General features: G+C 51.2%; 1 long non-coding RNA gene across 7 annotated transcripts in view; it reads right to left on the bottom strand.

Moving 5' to 3' along the window:
* Positions 1-11868: 11868 nt before the first annotated feature.
* The window catches only part of LOC114007375 (uncharacterized), a 9013-nt gene continuing 1266 nt past the window's right edge, over positions 11869-19615 (bottom strand). For 3 of the 7 annotated variants that reach the window (XR_003549013.1, XR_003549007.1, XR_003549011.1), the window contains one exon: positions 18436-19598. This is a non-coding gene — a long non-coding RNA (uncharacterized LOC114007375). Of the gene's footprint in view, positions 12605-14699; positions 14782-16179; positions 16348-18435; positions 19599-19615 lie in introns of those variants that run through there. The other 4 variants (XR_003549008.1, XR_003549010.1, XR_003549012.1 and 1 more) reach the window with 4 other exon arrangements.

Below are 19615 nucleotides of genomic sequence, written 5' to 3' on the forward strand. Positions count from 1 at the left end.
TGCTGAAGGTGCAGCCCAGAGCAGGGGGCAGGGCAATGTGTCAGGCTCCCCCAGAAAACCCCAGGACACAGTGGTAACTTTACTGTCAACCAAGAAAAACAAGTTGGCCCCCTCTGCTCTTCCTCTGTCTTCCCTCTTGCTGGGCATGGTCCTCAGTCAGCACTCAGGGCAGCAGAAGGAGTGGTCCCGGCTAGGGCCACAGGCACAGGGCCATGCTGAGGTGAGGGCCACAAGGCACTCATCCAGGAGGGCTGTGTGGAGAACCAGCCTATCACCAAGGAAAGGTCTGGGAGTGCAGAGAGCAGGTCACGGTGCTCTGATGTCTTCCTGGTAAGTTTCCGCTGGGAGCCCATCGAGTGCTGGGATTTTTGGGGGCTGGCAGGTGAGCAATCGGGGCAGCTCACTGAGAAGTCCTGCATTGCACTCACTGTGCGCGTCCACACGTGGAATGGCATCTGGCACTTGAAGGCTCTCAGTAGATACCTGTTGAAGGAATGAATGACGGGTGAGACCCAGCCTTTATGCAGCTCACAGGACATCAAACAAAACCACACAGAGTGTTCATAACCAGAGAAGAGGGACCCAGACCGCCACGTCCCCGGTATAGCAGGAACACCTCACGTAAAGGACATTCTGTTGTGTTCAGCAGAAGCCATTGACCTCTGAGGTCCTCTGGCTCCATCTCAAAGCAAATAGAGTCGAGTCCTGATTCACAGACACAGTGAGAGGTGAAGAAAATAAAAAGACAAATGCCCCAAGGCTGAGCGCACCCAGTGCTCATGGGGACAGCAGCCTGGCATCCCTGGATTCCTGGTGGCACTTAGACATCCAGGCCAGCACGTTCACAGCTTCAGGTCTCTGCCCCAGTGTGGGATGGCATCGCGGCAGCTTGGCAGTTTGCCGAAGGACACCAAGCTGCTCCTTCCAGGAAGAGACATGGGATGGGCGCTCTGTCCATATGGCTGGGACTGCGCCTCTGTCCCACCTGGAGATAAGTCCCGCCTTCCTTCCCTGAGCACAGTTCCCAACGGAGTTCACAAGTACATGAAATATGCCTCCTTGCACTAAAATCCTATAATTGCTGGGTCCAGACCGAGCCACGTGGTGGGTCACGGTGCTCCACGAGGCTGGGTGGGGAGATCTGGGTTTGCCTGGACACCTCTCTGAGAGCACCATGCCCATAGTTGGGGCTGGCCAAGACAGGGGTGGCCTGCAGCATGGAGACAGTGTTGTCCCTGTCCCTTTTCCCCTCTCTCTTGCCATGGACGAAGTGAGTGAATGAGCTGTAGGAGACACAGACCCATAGGTGCTGAGCTGTGGCCCCGTCAGGGTGCCTCTGGCTGTTCAGAGCTCCCACTGGAGAGGAGCAACTGGGGGTTTTGGCCCAGGTCAGCCTAGTCACGGTCACCGTCTCCTCTTGGTTGAAGACACACTATGTGCTGGCTGCCCCGGCACCCACCGAGGATGGAGAACAAAAGCCAGTGGGTCTCCAGCTCTTCTGCCCCTCTTGGGGCCTCATGCCTCCTCTGTAGGGTGGTGGGGATTGCACTTGATTCCTGGGGCAGGAGGGAGCCAGGCAGGGTCTGGCCCCTGCTGAGGCCCTGAGCCCTGCGGCTGCACCCTCCCATTGGGGAAGGCCTCAAGCCTGGTCCTCGGGCTGCCCCAGGGCCCAAGGGAGTCCCGTCATGGAAGGCGTGGTGAGGACCAGTCAGAAGTAGCAGAGCCGCTGTGCACGCCCCAGCGAGCCCTGGGGGACAACTGAGTGACAGCAGGTGTCTGGCCTCTCTCGGAGCAGCTTACAAAGCGGTTCTTATGTCCTGTGAGAGGTTTTGTCATTTGCTTTTTATTCTAACAAGAGGCTTTGTGGGAATTCCTGCATTGTAGCATATACCCTTGACACCACGTTACAGGTCTTGGGAAGCTGCACGGGCAGCAAAGCGCACTGCCACCCCACCCGGGGGTCCTGGACGGCGCGTGTTCTCAGGCTCCAGACCCACTGTAATTCAGGACGATCTCCTGAGGGTTCGACCACCGGCGCCGGTCCCGGCCTCGCTCCTGCTCTCTCCTGCGCCACAGCCACCAGCATAAGGCAGAGGTGGCCTGATCGCACAGCCTTCTTGCTTCCGCTCCAGGCCGGCGGAACCACTTCACAGAGGCCGTGTGGTCCCAACACTTGCCCCAGTTAAAAACCAAGGGGATCCAGAAATGCCTCCCCTACCACCAGGTGAAACACCACGCCTCTGCTGGTCCCGTCACCCCGTGTGACACAAATGATGACAGCAGTCAATACTGGACCCCAGTGCCAGGTGTTGGGAGCTGAGCCACTGAACTCCCGAGGTCTGCTCCTCTGTAAACAGCCCGAAACCCGAGCAATGAATGCATCTTGTTCTAAGGCCATTCTCAGCCCTGGCCGCACAGCCGGGCTCTGTGCTCTGGTTCATTAAAATGCTTGAGTCACCCTGTAGCTCAGGGCCCTGGGGCGGCAGAGCCCTCCGCGAGGCTGCAGGGAGGCGCGGCAGAACAACGGCTTCATTGCTGCCCCTGAGGATCCGCCTTCTCGGGAAAGACAGGCTGGCTCCCAGGACAGGTGATAGGGCGGCAGGGGCCGGGCTGTGGCTCAGAGGAAAACACAACGCCCTGCAAGGCAGACTCACATGGGAGGGCTCTGGGTTCGCGTCCCGAGACCTCTCTGTGTACACCAGGCACACGCGTGCCCATGACTCATGACTGGCTGAAGTGGGGGGTGGGTTGCAGTGTCAAGTGTCAGCCGACCCGGTTGGAGTAGAGTATGGGAAAGGGAGCTGAGAAGTGAGGGTGGGCCCAGCCACGGCGGCGCAGTGGCAACACAACACCCACAGTGCTGCAGGCCAGTTGGAAGGTCCAGGCTCAGTTCGGGGTCGACCTGTACATGCTGTGTGCCCGTGAGTGCCCATGACCCTGACTGGCTGAGAAGGCCAGGGAAGGGGGGGGTCACAGCGTGACTCCATGCTGAGGGTGCTTGTCTGTCCTTCTCTCATGAAACAAATACATAAATAAACTTTAAAAAGAAGGGATCAACAGGTGGCAGGGAGGTTAGGACACTGGACCCCACATGGCTGACTGTGTGGTTTGAGTCCCAGACTCAGCAGCTTTAAAATCACGCTGAGCAAGTGTGCATGCAAGCTCAAAACCCCGGAAGGAGACGGGAGGAGAAGGGATGTTGGCATGGCCATCCTCCCTGGGGGTGGTGTCTCTCTCTCTCTCTATCTCTCTCTGCGAGCGCACGCGCCTGCTAGCAAAACTAAAAGAAAGAAGCAGAAGCATGAGGGGAGCCACGGGCAGGACTCGCAGTGCTATCAGCACCCCGTCAGCGTCTGCCCACCAGCGAGGGTTTACTGCCCGGGGGCTCGGTCTCCAGTTCTGACCGGCAACTGGACGCCAAGCAGTGACCCAGTCAGGGCAGTACTGGGAGAAGAAATCGTGAGAGGACCTGGAAGGGGGCTTGCAGGATAGAAGAACCGAGAATTGAAAACATAACAAGACTTACGACAGTTTTATTTGGAAAAAAATAAATGACACAAATTCTTTGGAATTTGGGCCTCATTGTTTTGTGGTCTTGTAAATTAACCTAAAATATAAGATGCTGACACATGCATGCTGTTATAAAAACAGACTGATGTGAGTATTCAGTAATATTGGTTTATATAAGCCATTATTTTTTCATCAGATTCAATAAAACCCGGGCACCATGGAATTCCCACAAATGGTAAATAACCCAGAGCCCTCGTGGAGCCCACAGCTGCCCAGGCCCCTCCGCCTCCCAGGCCTTGTAACTGGTAAGAGACAAAGCTACTGGCTGAGAGAGTCCCCCCGGCTCGGAGTCTGGCTCCTAGCATCTTATTTCTCACTCTGGCGCGTCTTCACTCTATGGGACTCCTTTCACCAAAGCACCTCTAGCTAGATTTTTTTTAAGTTTCTTTCCCCATACGGCACATGCACTCAACTGAGAGAGACAGAGAGAGACAGTGGACAAGAAAGTGAGAAATCACTTCCCAAGGGGGATGGCCACACCGTAATCCCTTCTCCTCCACCCTCCTTTTGGGATTTTGGGCACACACGCATACATACCAGTATGATTTTCAAGCCACCAGGTCTGGGACTTGAACCACAGTAAACCATGTGGGAATCCAGGGCCTTAACCACCACACCACCTGCTGGCCCCCTCCAACTGGCTCTTAGCTGCCTCCTTCACCATAGGTAGTTCCACATGGGCTACCCAGCCCATCTACCAAAGCTCCACACACACGCAAGCACGGCACTCTTGAGTGGCCGCCATATGAGGCCAAGCCTTGGCCCCAGCTCCTGACCCCGGGCAACAGGCCCTGGGACTGCCCGCAGCAGCTGGCAGCCTCCGGTCTGCCTTTGTAAAGGTCTTTCTTCAAGCCCTCTTGGGCAAGGCTCAGCCCCTGCCTGTCTGAGCTGCTCTGTTTTGAAACACACTGGCCAAGAAGCAATATACTTTGAAAGGTGTCACGGGGGTCCACCAGCTTGCAAACTGCAAGAAAATAAAGCAATATTTTAACAGACTGTCCAGCCAACAGGGGTCCTGGGACTTTTATATTCGGACTCCATGACTAATCCTGTCAAAACTAACACAGGCTAGAACAATACTTAGCCAGGAAAACTGCTGAAAGCTGCTGGTGTGTGGTCCTCCAGTTCCTAGAGTGGGGTTGGGGGAGGGGCCAGCCATAATTCACCAGGTTCTTAGGCTGGGCTGGGTCGGGGAGGAGACGGCATTTCAGAGAGCGAATGACCTGACATAGAATGCTTCCTGGTGCGTCCAATCCCCCCATTACTAGAAAATCCCAGCCCAGACACCAGTGTGCATTTGCAGGGTCTTGCAGACAGTCACTTGGGAAAAGGCAAACCAAGCTGGCGCAGATGACATAACCTCCGTCCTCCAGCCGTGGGGTTGCCACCCTGTACGCCAGGTGCTGAAATTCTAGCCTTTTCCCTCGGCCTGAGAAAGGAGGCAGGTGGCTCTGCGGACGAGGAGTGGACTACAGCGTCCTGAGCTCCCAGGGCTGGAGTGTGCGCCGACGTGGTGGAGAGCGGACGCACTGCCCAGGAGACGTGAGCACGGACGCAGCAGCTCAGCCCTCCTTTGGGTGGTCACTTCTCCACGTCATGGTTTCTCATGAGCAAGCACGTGCGTGAATATGCACACACTTGCACAAATACACGTGTACATATATGCTTGTGTAAGCAGCTCATGCAAGTGCTCACCCATGTAGACATGTACATATATCCACGTAGTTGTGCACGTATACCCATGTAGACGTGTACGTATACCCATGTGGACATGCATGTATACACATGTAGACATGTGCATATACTCATGAAGACATGTACATATACTCATGCAGACAAACACACACCCACACAGACACACACTTGCACAATTCCCCCACAGACATCCCGTGTTCTAGAGCTCACATCTCCTACTCTGGGCAGGCATTCTGCACCTACCAAAACGTCCTTGCGTACCTTGAGCCACAGGTAAAATGTTTACAAAAGCTCTGCAAAGAACATGACTTTATCTAAACCCTGGTGTCGTCCAATCTGTTTGCACGCTCTCATCGGCCCTGTCGTCACCTGGTGAGGGACGCCGCAGTTCTTTGGGCCTGGGACCCTGGACTAACTGAGAATGGCTTCCTTGCACACTAACACCATCATAAAACAAACAGAATATCCTGTCTTTATTTACATTTTTGATATTTTTGTTCATCATGGTTTTTGGTATAAAAATAATTATTTTTAAATATTGCATTAAAATATTATTTATCCTGATTACTAAGTTCTTTGGTGCCCCTTTGAATTTTGCATGGGAGCCGAGTATGCCCTCACCTTCCTCAGCTCGGGTCCCAGAGAACTGTAAGTAAATGTTCCTGGTCCCCGTCCCACTTGATGTCAGAAGAACATCTGTGCGGCTCAGCCTTCCTGCCTTTCCTCCACACCGCCTGGTCTAGAGAAGAGCAGAACTGTGGTTAGCAGACTAACGGTGTCAGAAAGCTGGCTCTTGATGTCAGGGACCTGCCACCTGACTGGGAAGCCACCTGACCGCGCTGGAGCGGCGGGCGCTCCAAAACAGTGTGGTGCAAACCGTTCTTCAGATTCCATGGGAAGACTTCTGGGAGCCAGAGCTTTCTCCAACGGGCACATCAAAGTGTACCTTCTATGGAACAGAAATGTGGGTTAGCACAAAAACAAAGGCTTAAAACCAGAGGGATGGGGCGTAGCCGAGGCGGTGCGTGCCGCCTTTTCTGACTCGGGGGCAGATTTCCGCTCTAAGATACACAAAACCTACGTGGGCAGAGGCCTCTCATTGGAAAGGTGGGGCCAATCCTCTTGGTTACTTCTTAAAACTCACAGCAGTTGTCAAAACGTTGTTGCCATTTCAGCCATTTCAACACTAGGAAGGATACTGCGTTTTTTAGGAAGGCCGAGTGAAGAGGAGGGAATGAGGAGAGAGAGAAGCCTGCCCGGGTTATTGGACACAAGGGAAGGCCGAGAAATTGCCCAGCCGAAAGGAGCCTGAGGAGACACGACAGCTGAGTGCACTGTGGGCTCTGAGTGCGGTCTTGGGTTAAAACCAAGGAAATGCAAATGGAATATAGACTCGTCAATTACAGCGTATTGATCCGGGCTCATTGCAGGTAAGACGCTGATTGAGAGTGTATGCCGGACTGCTGTCTGCTAACTTTTCTGTAATCTAAACTATTCTCAAAGAGAAGGTGCATTAGAACAAACACACACAGGTCATGCTGGCACGGTAAGATTAGAGTCTGGAAGAGGAGCAAAAGCTGCAAGCTGCTCAGAGTTTCTAGGGCTACCCCTCTCCCCAGCCCCCCTCCCCCGGCTCACAGCAGGAGGGGCTGAGGACTTGCAAACTAAAGAAAAAGACTGAAGACCCTGTCCAGGGGCCCAGTGCTCTTGCACCCAATAAAACCTCAGGTCGTTAACCACAGCCTGGGTGTTCTGGGCTGAAAATGACACATACGAAAGTCCCCCAGACCAGAGTATGAGGCATCAGAAACAGGCAGGTCTCCCACGGCCCTTTTTCAAAGTGATGGAGCTAGCAAGGAGTGGAGCTGGGCCTGGCGGGCACAGAGTTTTAAACGGAGCTCTGCATGGGTCGTGGAAGCCGAGGACCAGAGGGCCCTGGTTCTAAGCAGAAGGGCCATGGAGATAGGGGCTGATCGAGCAGCCTGCGGACCCTGAGGCAGGCTCCCCACTGCACTCTGCAACGTCCCTATGGCTTTCTAAGCCTACAAATGCTGAGCTTGAAAGTACAAATTCTCCCACTGCAACACTCTCCTTGTTACTAGGAATATGTTGGCCAAAAGACAAGGCTTTTTGCCATAAAGTCACTCATGTACATGCTGTCACGTGAACTCTGAGAAGTGGCTTCCACCTGCAGTGAGAAATTAACACCTAGGGACAGAGTAATACTCCTACCAAAGATGCTTAACACGTATTTCATTATTCCATGAGTGAGAGAGACAGGAAGAGAGACAGAGGTCCAGCGTCCCTGCAGAGTTGCAATGTCATGATCCACTCCTGGCTTTGGCCAGCTTGGGTCATGGGGTACACATGTGCTTGGCATACTCAGGGAAGTCGTGGGATGTGAACCACAACCTCCCACGTGGGTCTGCCTCTCAGCGTCGTGCTTCACTGCTGCACCGCCATCTGGCCCTCCTGCCAAAAATATGTAAAAAGCTGGATACAAAATTTTAAAAATCACTCCCATGCTTCAGAGTCACTGATGCTAGAGAGGGGGAGCCATGCAAACGGAGCTGTCCCAGTTGTGCAGCTGTGTCAGCCCGCGAGACGTGTGCTGGTTCTGGGGCCCGTCGAGAGCCGAGAAGCTGGGCTCTGCCTGAGCAGATGCCGCGTCCGGGCAGAGGCCCAGCAGAGATTTGGAGGCTTTCTGTGCGCGCTCGAGGGGCCGGTTGTTTCAGTGAGGACGAAAGGGCAGAGACGCAGTCTGTCTCATTTTCAGGTTTCTTTTTTCTTTTTTTCTTAGATAACATTTAAAAATTTTTTATTTAATCAAAATTCATTTTATTTTCAACAATCCCTTAAAATATGATGTTAGGCAGAGCCAGAGGTTAAAAGTAGGCACATTCTAGAAAGATGAAACAGAAGTTCAATGTTCTGAAAGCCCTGGGCAGTGTGCACGTGTGTGTGTGTGTGGAGAGCCTTCCGAAAACTGTGGGAGGGCTGGCCCCATAGCCTAGTGGTTAGGAGAGCTGGAGGCAGTGTAGCCGACTGCAGTTCAAATGCTGGCCCTGGAGGCTGGGGAAATGGCCAGGGCACGCGCATGCTTGGCCAAAAGGACAGAGAAAGGGAGCGAGGTGGGGAGGAACCATCCCGTCGGTGGGTGCTTTCTCCCTCCCTGCCTTTCTCTGGCGAGTACACATGCCGGCTATCATGATGAAATAATCATATTTTCCCATAAAAAACGCTCCAGATAAGTCAAAATAAATTCTAAAAAATGTGCAAGTAGCGCACAAGAAGTAAAGAAAAAGAAAACAGAGAAAAGAGAAGCAAAGAAAACAAAAAATAAAATGACAGACTTAAGCTCTAATATAGGAATAATTATTTTAAACACAAATGATACAAATACACAATTAAAAAACAGAGATGGGGGGTCAGCAAATGGCATAATGATTATAATGCTAGACTCCCATGTAGTCAACCATAGTTCAAGTCCCAGACCCGGTGGCTTAAATTTCATGCCGGGTGCATGTGCGTGCATGCCCCAAATCCTGAGGGGAGAATGGAGGAGAAGGGGTTACTGCGTGATCAGTCCCTCTGGGAAGTAATTTCTCAGTTTCTGTCTTTCTGTCTCTCTCGTGAGCACATGCGCCCTATAGCAAAAAAATCTCTCTTAAAAAAAAAAAAAAGCAGAGAGGGAAGGGCCCATGGTGGCGAAAGCAGCTAAATCCTGTGTGAAAGACTGTGTAGTCTGAGTCCTGGATCTGGCCACTGGAAAATATATCATGGGCTTGAAAAACACACCGGACACAAAATCCTGAGGGAGGGAGAAATGGAGAGGGACTATGGGGTGGGGAGGCTCTCCCCCTTTCTCCCTCTCTCTTTCTGTCTCTCTCCAGCAAGCGCATGCATCTGACGAAATTTAAAAAGAGAGAGAGAAACTGGCAAAGTAGATTAAAATATATGACTCAAATATAGGCCACCCGTAAGACACTTGTAATAGAAAGGAGGATTGAAAGGAAAGAGTATATAAAAGACGTAACACACAAATGATGACCGAAGGGACCCAGGAGTGGCTGTACTCCTATCAGGCTACGAGGACTACCCTGGGACTTACAGCCAGCCTCAGCCCATCTGGGAGAACAGGACTCGCACGGAGCATGTTTCCCCACCACAACGGAGTCAAACTATTGGGTCAGCAGAGAAGTCGTGTCACATCTTTGTGTAGAAAAACTTTTTCATGACTTTTTTTTTTTTTTGGAGAGATTTTTCACTGTAGGGCGCGTGCGCTCACCAGACAGACAGAGAGAGACATAGAGACAGAAAGCGAGAAATCACCCCCCAGGGGGGATGGTCACACCGCAATCCCTTCTCCTCCATTCTCCTCTCGGGATCTTGGGCACGCACGCACACGCGCCCGGCGTGAGTTTTAAGCCACCGGGTCCGGGACACGAACCGCGGTCGACTACGTGGGAGTCCAGCGACATAGCCATTACGCTAACTGCTGGTTCCCTTTCATGACTTTTCAGATTTTTTTTAATAAAAAAAATCAATTAAAAAACAAAACAGGAAAATCTCCAAGCACCAGGAAACTGAACAACACACTTCTAAATAATCTACAGTTCACAGAGGCAGTCTCAGGAAAAAAAATTAAATGCACTGAACTGAATGAAATTTAAAATACAACGCATCAAAATTTGTGGCAAATACTACAGAAGCACGTGGGGGAAATTTTATAGCACTAAATGTACATATTAAAAAAGAAAACGGGAACCAGCAGTTAGCGTAATGGCTGTGTCGCTGGACTCCCATGTAGTCGACCGTGGTTCGTGTCCCGGACCTGGTGGCTTAAAACTCACGCCGGGCACGTGTGCGTGTGTGCCCAAGATCCCTAGAGGAGAATGGAGGAGAAGGGATTGCGGCGTGACCATCCCCCCCGGGGGGTGATTTCTTGCTTTCTGTCTCTATGTCTCTCTCTGTCTGTCTGGCGAGCGCACACACCCTATAGTGAAAACCTTTCAAAAAAAAGAAAAAGAAAACAAGTTTCAAATGAATCTAAATTTCCACCTTATAAACCTAGAAGGAGAATAGCAAAATAAACCCAAAGCCAGTGGGAGAAGGGAAATAATAGAGATAAGAACAGAAATCGATGAAGTTAAAACCAGGATATTAACAGGGAAAACAAATAAAACAAAAAGAAAGCTCTCTGAAAAGAAAACTGACATCAACAAGACTGGCAAAAGAGAAAAGATGCAAATTACCAACATCAGGAATGAAGCAGCCGATACTGCGAACTCTGAAGACTTCAAAAGGGTGAGCGGGGCGTACTACGGACCACTCGCGCACACACCTTATAACGCACTGAAACAGACCCATTTCTGAACACACACAAGCTATCACAGCTCATCCAGTATAAAACAGATCATTGACATGACCCTGTAGCTATTACGGAAATAAGGTCGTGGCACGTCAGGTGACAGCAATTTTTGGAATTACTTGTTATTTCAACCATAACCTGTTCTGCTGGTAAGTGTAATGTAATGAGTAGACTCTGATTTGATCATTTAGTAAACCTCTCTGTATCACTGGGCAATTACGTGGCTTCTACTTTTTCACTGTTATTTCTAATTACTGAGGTTCCCATAAAATCTCTTCACTTACATGTATGTTGAGTGCAGGGCTTTTTGCTTTTTGTTTTTGTTTTTGGAATAGAGTAGGAGTAAAGACTATTTCCTTAGAAAATGTCTAGAAGTGGTACTGCTGAGTGGACGATTTCTATTCGCCTTTCACAGTGTCTGATGCGTAGAACTTGTTCACCGAAATTTTATTGGATTGTCAGAAGAGCCAAGACGTATTGTTTTCTGTTTTTCTCTACAAAAATGAGTCATGACTTTTCTGACAATCCAACACTAGAACTGAGGGTGAGCAGCTCCTCATGTTTCAATAAATACTTTTGACACTTGCCACCACCAATCTGGCCCACTTTTTTTTCTTTTTTCTTTTCTTTTTTTTTTTTTTGGTGTGTGTGTGTGTGTGTGTGTGTGTGTGTGTGTGTGTGTATGTGTGTGTGTGTGTGTGTGCTATAGGGTGTATGTGCTCACCAGAGAGGCAAACTTAGAGAGAGATACAGTGAGAAAGCACCGCCCAGGGAGATGGCCACACCGCAATCCTTTCCGCTCCATTCTCCTTTTAGGATTTTGGGCACACATCCACCCAGCATGTTTTTCAAGCTGCCAGGTCCAGGACTCGAACCATGCTGACTGCTTTGTAGGATCCAGCAGCCTGAACCACCACACCACTAGTTGGCCCACCAACTTTACTATTATCATGTTTTTGGACATAAAGTTTATGGACATAAAATGATTCTTTCCTGATATTTCTATTTGCATGGCTTCGTTTAGAAGTGAGGGTGAGTGGGTCAGCAGTGGTGTGGTAATTGGGGCACTGTACTTTCACCTGGCTGACTGCAGTTCAAGTCCTGGACCTGGTAACTTGTTTTCTCACTTTCCCTTCTGTCTCTGTCTTTCTCTGGTCAAATTTTAGAATAACAACAATGATAAATAAAAGTAAATAAGTAATTCTTTAAAGAAAAAGAAGAGGAGTGAGAGCGAGCATCTCTTCATATGTTTGGTAATTATAACTTTTCTTTTACAGATTTCCAGAACAGAGATGTTTGTCATTGAGGGACAAAGCAGCAGATGAAATGACCTCTTTGTCAACTTTCCCAGAAGAGCCATCCCAGGGAAAGGAGAAGAATGCAGTGTCCCTTTCTCTGACTGTAATTCTAAAGACAGCTCTTTCGGCCTAGGTTGGCTTCCGGCAACCTTTTAATGAACTGTGATGATGATTAGTTAATAGACACCTTTTCCGCCACCTGGACCAAGCTCCCTCTACCTCCTGGCCTTGCCACTTCTCCAGTTCAGCTAAATCGCTGTGAAGGCATTTGGCGGCTTTCTCTCCAAATGTCTTATTTTTTTCCCCCTTTTCTTTAGAGTATTTAATGTTTAGAATAACGCAAGGTAGAAAGACGGCTGCCCCTGAGAAGCCCAGGATAATTCAGCTGGATTTTCTATATCAACACCAAGTCCGGTGACCTCAGAGAGGACCGATACTCCATTGCCAAGTCCCGGTATCATGTTTCGCCTTGAGTTGTTTCTAAGCCACAGTGTGATGGTCATCAGCGAAAACGAAGCCAGACCCACGCGGGAAGCTTCCGGGTTTGTGTCCTGTGGTCTCCGTGTGCCCTCCGGGTGCTATCAGATCTCGCTGGCTCAGGCCGGTGGATGGAGGCGCCAGAACCTGTGGGAGATGCCTGCTTCTCTCTGATGGGAGAAATAATACATTTCTGAAAAGGAATGAAAAGCCCCTGAAATAACATGGTTTTCTTGCTTTAGCCACTCCCAAACTTAATAATCCTCATGATACTCGGACAGCTTTCTGAGAGCTGAGAACGCGCTCCACGCCTGTAAGTGTGGACACGCGAGTGGCTCTTCACGTAGAGTCATAGGTGTGGACAAGGCTTCACTGATCTGGGACGCGTTTCCCAGATTCATCAGTCTGATGTCACCCTGTGACTTCCAAGGCCTGAAGCACGTCAGTCTATGCGGGGAGCGGGGCTTTCACACAGAGGATCCCCACCCGACCTGCTACAAAATGCTGCTCCGGTTAGCTCAGGAGCCGCTTGGAATCCCAGTTAGACGATGTAAATGACTGACGAAGGCAGGAGGAAGGGACACAAAAAGATGAGGGAAGCGTCACCTCTTTTCTTTCCGGGAAACAAAGGTCAAGGTGAGACTAAGGGGCAAGTTCCCACTAAGGGCCAAGTCGCACCCAGAGACCAGCGGCCTCACACCCTTGCAAGCTCAAGTATCTCCTACACACACGGAAAGTGTCAGGGGCTGCTGGTGACACTACCCTTAGTGGCCCAGCCCCCAACAGGGACTGCAGGGAACAAAGGTCACCCCCACCTAAATGAGGAACGAGGGTTTTGTGGTTTCAAAGCTCATGCTACAACCAGGCTTTAACTTCAGGCGTTAGGAGTGGAACTTGCCAGAAGCCGTGTGTGCGCAGTCCCAGGCAGCTCAGGTCAACGTTACGTTAGCTCTGTGCTGCTGTTTAACGGTAGGTAGCGTCCTTCACCCAGAGAGCTCTCCCAACACAGGACGCAGAAGGCCTTCGAGCTGTCCTGGCCTCGTGTAAAAATCTGTTCCATCGTGAACTGGCCTGCCATGAGCCCTGGGCCCCCGTGTGTCGTGGCCATCAGGTGAATGAGGCTCTGAGCAGGACGCAGGACAGCCTGCCCTGCCATGAACCCTGGGCCCCCGTGTGTCAGTGGCCATCATGTGAATGAGGCTCTGAGCAGGACGCAGGACAGCTGAGATGAGGAAACCCAACCATAATAATACAAATGGAAATTCACTGGAAGGCTGGCCCTATGACCTAGTGAGTCAGGGCGGCAGAGCCCACATGGCTGACTATGGTTCTAATTCCAACCCCAGGAGCTTGAAAAACATGCCAGGTGCATGTGTGTGTATGCCCCAAATCCCAACAGGATGGAGAAATGGAGGAGAAGGGATTGTGGCGTGAGCATGCCCCACTGGGGGTGTTTTCTCCCTTTCTCTCTCTTCATCTCTCTCTGGCGAGTACCCAACTTCAGGCAATTTAAAAAAAAAAAGAGTTCACTGACAACAGAATATTCAATTGAAGAGAAGCATTTTAAGTGGCCCTTTGTCCAAGAGAATAATTAAGTCACAATAGTACTGACCAAATGTGAGAGAAAATGAGGATTAGATGGACTTGAATGCTGTGTGACTTAACTGTCTGCTCAGATCTCAGAGGTCTGAATACTAATCAGAATATGGGCAGAAAGAGCCTAGAGTTTCCCTGCCCTAAATCAGTCAATCATCTCTCAAGGTTGTAATAGCCTGATAGGATTGTGAGTGATTTTTTATTTTCCAAATGTCCTAATATGCTGTTTTACTACTAATAATAATGAACAGACAAATTAACCTAGCAATAGATTAACATAAACACTTAACATTTTTTAAAAATGCTTTTAAACAACGACCTATGCAAATACAGAGAAGAAAATGCTGCACTGCGTTTCCTTAAATAGCATAACAGCAACATGAAAGTTCTTGCTGCTCTGTGAGCGCCCCGGTCAGGCGCCCATCCGAGGCAGACCTTATATTCCGGGATTAGACATCACATCAATATTACCAATACTTCTGATGGCCGTGCCACTGTAAAATGCAATTGCTCATGCATACACAATTGCTTCGTGGCTGAAACTGAATGACGAAGGTATAAAAAAGCGTGGAGCACAACTGTGGGTACTGGAGACAGTGTGGGAGGAGGACGGGAAAAGGGGGGTGGTGGGGAGAGGGCATCCAGGGGAAAAAGAAGCAAAACGTTTAAGGGACACAAAAATGGAAAATTACCTGTCGATGGTAGCATGCAAGGTAATATCTTGAACTGGACTAATGTACAGTATATTCATGCTGGGAGAATTCACTTTGTATGCTGTAATTACACACATACAAATCACATACATACACATGTGACTGAAGGTAAAATAGTAATAATAATATAAAAATTTAAAAGTACAAATACATTTGCTACCAGAGTTTCACTTTTTTTACACATCTTAGTCTGAGGCTAAGGAATTATTTTTTAAGGATCTTTCCAGTCTGGGGCTAGCAGGTGGTATGGTGGTTAAAGGCACTGGACTCCCACAGGGCCAACCACAGTTTGAGTCCTGGACCTGGCGGCTTGCTTTCTCACTTTCTCTCTCTCTCTCTCTCTCTGTCCCTCTCTGGTCAAATTGAAATAAGAATAGATCAATAAATAAAGTTTAAAAAATAATTGCTTTTAAAAAAAGATTTTTCCTTTTTTTTTTTTCCATTTTTTTATGTATGTCTTCCATGAGAGAGAAGCACATTCCTCCAGCAGGCTGTTCCCTCTAGTCACACACCCCTGCCCCGAATGCCCTGGCCCACAGTCATCCCCCCCTTTAACTCCCTTCCTGCCGTATCCTAATGACTCGGCCATGTGGGGATGGCCTCCCTGTCCAGCTGAGCCCAGCCAAGGTCTCACCTCCCACAAGCTCACCACACTTCTATCTTGCCCTCCTTCCAGCTGACACCTGCCACTGGGGACAGGACTGCCCTAAGTCACTCTGTAACTTTTCGATTTGAGGCCTGCAGAAAACACCTGTGACTGAGTCTCCTCAGTCTACAGATCAACAAACCACTCCAGGGACCAGCAGTTGGTGTAATGGCTATGTCACTGGACTCCCATATAGTTGACCACAGTTCGAGTCCTGGACCCGGTGACTTAAACTCATGCCGGGCATATGTGCGTGCGTGCCCAAGATCCCGAGAGGAGACTGGAGGAGAAGGGATTGCGGCATGGCCATCCCCCTGGGGGGCGATTTCTCCCTTTCTGTTTCTCTGTCTTTCTGGTGAGCGCACGCGCCCTATAGCAAAAACCTTTCCAAAAAACGACAACAACAACAACAAATAACACCGCCCCAGAACTGGCGGGAACCATCCCGCCATTGTTCATCAGCTCTGCTGAGCCCGGGCCTGAACACAGCATTGCCTCTGTGTTTCCGCTCTCCTCAGGGCCGTCCTCCCACTCAGAGCTCCCCATACGGCCAGTTCTGGGTCACGGTGCCCAGATACTTGGCCAAACCTCCTGTCTGGATGTCTCTGGGAGGATATTTTTTAGATGAGATTAACATTTAATCAGAATTTCAGCATGCCAGCCTCCCCTGCAGATTCCCAACTTTCCAGGCCTCCCAAGCATGAGAGAGATCTCTCATACATCCAGGGGGACCCTTTGGTCCCATCTGTCTGGAAAATGCTGACTGATGCACCTTTGTGTAATAATGGAAAGTAAAGCAGTATTGATCAATACCATGGGGCAGGCATGTGAGAGCAGGTGACCAGCAGCGCCCACAGTCAGTGTCCAGCTCCCACATATGGCTGCTCTTCATAAATGCGAGGTCAGTGCAGAATGGGGAGCACCTGGTCTGGACACAGAGAGTCACTTCACTTCTCCCAGCCTCAGCGGTCTCGGTCTCGTCTATAAAATGAAGACAACACTGTCTGTGTCACAAAGAAACCTATTGTTCTTGTGGAGGCTGAAAGAGATAATATGTATAAAGTTTGGGACATAAGTTGGTCGGTGGAAAGGCTTTGTAACTCTTAGCAATTGCTCTGCAGGAGTTTGCACTTGAATGACACTTTTGCTGAATGATGAGTGGGAACTGAAGGGGGCGCCTATGGCAAGATCCAGAAAGGTAAGTCTGGCCAAGGGTTGGAGAGTGAGCAGAGTTTGGCTGAAAATAAAAGACAAGAGCAGGAGAAGGAAGAGGGAAAAGAGGAGGAGGACAGCGTGGCGGAGGGAGGACAGGCCCAGTGGGAGGAGGACCCTCCCTGCGATGTAGCAGGAGACAAGATGTTTCTGTCGTTGACTCTGGTTCTGCCTGCAAGAAACGTCAAGAAATGAGGCGACGGACCTCTTGACTTTATGGAAGCCAAGCAGTATTATTTCTGTTGAGATGTCAGGAAAGATGAAAGATGTCCCCCAAATTAAGAATGCTGAGATATCCCAAAGGCGATGGAAAACGGTTGAGGACTTTGAGCAGGGCTGTTACATGAACCAGCTCGCACTGTAGGAAGATCACTCAGGTTGGCCCTGTGGTCTGATGGTTAAGGGAGCCGGATCCCATATGGCTGACTGTGGTTCAAATCCTGGCCGCGGGAACTTGATAATCACATCAGACATATGTGCAAGCATGCCCAGAATCCTGGCAGGATGGAGAAATACAGAAGAGCTCGCAGTGTGACTATACTCCCCTTGGGAGTGCTCGCGCTCTCTCACTTTCTCTCTCTCTCTGTCTCTCTAATGAGCGGATGAGCCCTCTGGCCATCAAAAAAAGAAAGAAGAGAGGGAGGGGGAGACGAAAGAGAGGACAGAAAGAAAGAATGCACTGCTTTGTTGACAGCTTGGGAGTAGCACAGGAGGAAATGGGAGAGCCAGTTGGGGCCCCGGTAAATCTGGACCGGCCTTGGACAGCTTAGGGAGGTGCAGGGGGAGATGAGAAGAGCTGTGCAGGGATGATACGCAGACGTCGTCAAACGACCCAACCGAGATAAGCCACAAGTGCGTTCATCATGGTCTTTTCTCCTGCGGTGTGAGACTTTGCTACCCAGGCCTTGGCGACTGCCCCAGGGCTGCCCTCTGTCCACGGGCGGTCAATGGTTAGCACCTGAGCACACCTGTCAAGTGGAAACGGCCAGTCTAGAGCTCATCCCTCAACCCCCTGTAGGAGTGACACTCCTGCAGTGTAGACCTCTGCTGTGTAAACCATGGGGCGCTCACACTCTGGGCCACTATGCCCTGCAGTAACTACCCCAGGAACAGGTACTAGACACCGAGGGACAACCCCTTGTCCCCAAGCCCTGAAATCACTCAAACAAGTCCACCCCAAGCTTGTTGGCCCTGCCTCTCTTCCCTTCCTTCCTACAGAAACCACAGCAAGGGCTCTAGCCACACCCTGCCTTCTCCCCCTGCCTCCTGCCCCACCCAGGTGCTCCCCAGGTGACCCTGCAGGTGGCAGGATAAGCTTCCTTCATGACAATCACCCCTCGCCTGTGCGTCTCACCATTCCTGATTCAAACGAATCCGGGACACCCTTACAGCGGCAATGAACCCCTGGAGCCGGCTCAGTTAGGAAAATATTGGACTTCGGAAAATGGGGAAGTGACCAGAGGAGTCTGATGAGGCGGGGACCGTGCTTGGCCCCGAGGCTGGGTGATGTCAGGCGTCAGCTTCCGCTCCACCTGCCCAGTCAACGTGGCTGCCACTGACCCAGGACGGCCACTAATGAGTGCCGGGCCTGAAGCTGACCTGGAAAACCCTGCAGTCTAACAGGCTCGCACACTGCTCGGCTCAGTCTGTGAGCACATTCATCCGTACCGTGAAATGGGGAATTACAGAGCAGGGCCCGGAGGCTCCGCTGAATTGACGCTAACAGTCCATTATCAAAAGGAAAAGGGAACGGCAGCGAGAGGCCGACAGCCAAGAACGTGCAACCTCTCAGAGGAAGGGGGCTCTGGGTTCTGGGGGTGGAGAGCGTCATGAAAAGGCACGGAGAGACAAAGCAGGTGGAGTACATTATCTTTTTATTGTTTCAGGGAAGGCTTCCTGCCTAAGGGTTCCAGTAAAACGCAGAAGCCAGACGGGGTAGCGGGTAGCGCCGCCTGACCTGGCCCTCAGCGCCAGCTGCTCACGCACCTTCCAGGAAGCAGGGCCTCTTTGTCTCCATCAGCAGCGCTGTGCTGTCGGCCTCGGGCGCTCCGATTTCACCAGCACGACCTTCCTGGAGCCTCAGCCAGACTCCGGCCTGCTGTGGGAGAGCTCAGAGGGGCTTTCTCTTCCTGTTTGACAGGTAGAGAAGCTAAAGCATGCACGTGGGAGCCCTGGAGGAACCTCCTGGGGCAGTTCGTGGCTCGCCAGGTCACCAGGTGGGTTGGGCAGGAAGGACCGGCACGGCACGGCACGGCACAAGTGGGCGAGTGGGCGGGGTGAAGCCCTGTGCAGAGCCTGTGTGGCGCCCTCCCCTCCCACCCAGCACCGGGAGACTGACTGCTTGTGGGACCAGCTGGCTGGTCAGGCAGGGCCTGGGCAACCAGGAGGGGTGGGAGTGCAGAGTAGGCATCCACGCAACATTGCAGGCTGCACCTGGCCGGGTCAGGACTGTGCTAGAGCCCGAGGCCCAGGAGAGAAGGTGGCCCGTGAGACTGTGGGGGCGGGACCGGCTCTGCTGCCCTCAATGCCTTCCCCTACTCCCCGCCTCGCCCCGGATCTCAGCTGCTGCACCTTTAGACCCCAAAGGGGGGTGATTATCTTTAACTCTACGAAAGTGGAGAACCTCGCCAGGCTCGTAAACAGCATGGGGCATCTTGGGCAGCCCCCAGAAGGGGGGGCAGAGGCAGAGGTCTGGCAAGGCCACCTGGTGCCCAGTTATGAAGACTCGGTGGCCTCTGCGTCACACATGCTGCTCCGCTTCTGTTAAGACCTGGGTTGGAAGACCTCTGCACCCCAAGAGAGCCGCAAAAGCAAAAGCCGGCCATGGGCGACCGGGACCTGGTCTCCTAAACCACCGGCTCCTTACCCAGCTCCAGCAGCCTCGGTCAGGCCACCAGGGCACAGGGCCATTCTCTGTGACAGGCCTGGACGGTCCCCCACACAGCCAGGGTCACGGTGTCGGGTCCAGACTGCATGTGCTGAGACATTAGCACCGACACGTGGAGCACCAGATGGCAGAACTAGAGGGAGGGAAAGA

Source organism: Tupaia chinensis, unplaced genomic scaffold (assembly GCF_000334495.1).
Source record: "Tupaia chinensis unplaced genomic scaffold, TupChi_1.0 Scaffold000161_3, whole genome shotgun sequence".
NCBI classification, from domain to species: domain Eukaryota; kingdom Metazoa; phylum Chordata; class Mammalia; order Scandentia; family Tupaiidae; genus Tupaia; species Tupaia belangeri.